Below are 2,546 nucleotides of genomic sequence, written 5' to 3'. Positions count from 1 at the left end.
TCTGGCATCACTTGGAAATTTGTGGATTACAATTCCTCAGAGATCCTAGACACCCAACAACATTGTGTTTCCCTGTGAAAAAAACGAAAGGCATATCATCTCCACTCTTCGGACCAATTGAGACCACTCTTAAAAATACCTTTTCCGAAAAACAGATCAACCATGTCCAAACAGATAAACAATCAAATTTCCATTCAGGGCATCAGATCATTCGAACACAATAAACTACTAGACTTTGTATATCGATGGATCCGAATCATTTCTAAACAGGAAAATCCATATACACAGGAGTCCGCTCAGTCCACCATCCCCTCTTCCAAGACCACATCACTCCGTGCATCCAAATGTCTTTTCTTATGCCCTGGGCTACCTCAATCGTCTCCCCATCACGGGCTAATTTTTAAAAATCCGTTTTTGAGTTCAGAAACTGATTTCTAGTAATGACAACAGAATTATGCAAGTGATTGAAGTTAAACTTTAAACTTATATCACTCAAAAACTTATTAAAGCATTTGATGTCTTGTGATTGGAGTTAAACTTTCAAAAATGCTAACTAAAAACATATAAATTTCCAAAAAGGACATTTTTACAACGGGAAAATATTTTTGGAGGCCTCTTTGGCAGCTGGTTATTTCAGATGAACTTTTTGCCATTCTCCAAGGAAATTGTTTTCAATTTGTTCGCTGGCCTGTCTAAATTAGTTCTAATTATCTGTCTATTATTTTTATTACTTTTTCACAGTTTTTTTTTCGGCAAAAGATATTTATTTATTGGAACGAGAGAATTGATCAAGCTTTACATAGATAAAACGCCCATTAACTGGAATCGAACCACTCCGGTGTCAACCGGCCACGGGTTTGAAGCCCGTACCTTGGACACCAAGGATCAGCTAGGCGTAAATAGTTGCAGAAAAAGAAAAATATTTATTTAAAAAGAGCTGTTAATAGAGAGTAGATAAAGACCTTTGCATTCCTACCTTTTCAATCCCGCACACACGCTCACCTCTCAGCCTTAAACTGACTTACCTCCTGACCTGCCACCCAGATATTATCTTCTCTAGGACCTCAGGGAGGCCTTTGAGGGACAATTCCTGAGTATCCTTGAGCTTCTCTCGCAATCCAAAATCATGGGCTAACCGGATGGCTCGTCTTCTAGCTTTCTTGAGCGCATCAACGTACTTCTCCCTGTCCTTGCAGAAGTTCCAGGCATGTAAGCCATAGGTCAAGACGTCAATGTCGGCCAATTGTCATCTCCAGGAGTTGAGCAAACGTAGAATGGAGTTGACGGTCTATTCTCAATCACTGCTTGACAAACCCGATCAATAACTCGTCTATGGGGTCCTGTACATAAAATGTATTTTCGCGGAGATATCCTTTGTGCGTGAGTCCGAGCTCCAATGCCCTGTCCTCTGGCATGAGGAGACAAGTTGAGGTCTTGTCGGCGAAAAAAAAGAGTTGGCGAAAACATGTTTGCATGCATTGAATTGAATATTATGCTCTCAATGAAAGAATTGTTTGAAAAATAGTTAGAACGTTACGGTTTACATTTGTCAACCGAAAGCATACGTAAACATATACATAAATGAATGAATTAGTATTTATTCGAAAAGGAAAAACAAAAAGGAGAGAGGAAATTAATAAGACAACGAATGCCTCTTCTACATTGTTTCCCTCTTCTTTTTTGTTTAATTACAAATTCGAGAGGCAAATGCTTTCACAAGAACATTTCCAATTTTTTCTGTCGTGTCTTCTATCTCCTGAGTGATAGCTTGGTCCAGCTGGAGCGTATTTGCCAATTTGATGGAATTTCGTCTTGTCTTTTCGAGCTTAACGATAATGCGATCCCTCTCAGCCAATTCTTCGATTGCCTCAAATACTACTAAGCTCAATCCAATTGAAAATGCATGGTCAATTTTAAAGGCAGGAAAAAAGATTTATCAACTCGTTGCCCATACATTTTAAGAATATAATCAAATGGACTTAACGGAAAAGAATATCGCTTACAGTGTCTTGAGAGGATTATTGAAAAAAACATTGGACTAATAACTGTTCAAAGATGTTTTGCATTTATAGCAAACATACAGCGCGAACTTACAGGTGAAATTCAAATACAGAACGTCCAATTTAAAAAAACGCTCATCTTTCCTTTTTTCTCTAATTTTATACGTTTTCGATTAGTTAAATCGTAAATTATAAAATTGAAGTTGCCAATTATAAAATTGAGTTTGCAAATTATAAAATTAAAGTTTTTTAGGATAGTGTTAATAATGCCTAGATTCTGCAATTAATTCCAATTGTAAATGTTTCACATCATAAATTGAAAGAATTTTGTTCTAATACATTCAACAAAAAGAAGAGATGTAACTAAAAGTTATTTTACTCGACAAAATTATATTTACTGGCGAATGTTTAATGTCATTTTGTGATCAGCAGGGATAAATTCATATTTCTTTTTTATAATAAAATCGACAATTTCTTAGACGCAAATATATAGAAGAAAAACCAGGAAGAAGGCCTTGCCACGTATATAACTCCAATCTGATCTCC

At 36.4% G+C, this 2,546-nt stretch overlaps 1 non-coding gene across 1 annotated transcript; it reads right to left on the bottom strand.

The window, feature by feature from the left end:
• Positions 1-809: 809 nt before the first annotated feature.
• On the bottom strand, positions 810-895 carry Trnastop-uca. The gene has a single exon. It is a non-coding gene; the product is annotated as a tRNA-Sec (tRNA).
• Positions 896-2,546: the final 1,651 nt, after the last annotated feature.

The sequence above is a fragment of the Octopus sinensis genome, unplaced genomic scaffold (genome assembly GCF_006345805.1).
Source record: "Octopus sinensis unplaced genomic scaffold, ASM634580v1 Contig02842, whole genome shotgun sequence".
NCBI classification, from domain to species: Eukaryota; Metazoa; Mollusca; class Cephalopoda; order Octopoda; family Octopodidae; genus Octopus; species Octopus sinensis.
This window is presented reverse-complemented; position numbering and strand designations above follow the sequence as displayed.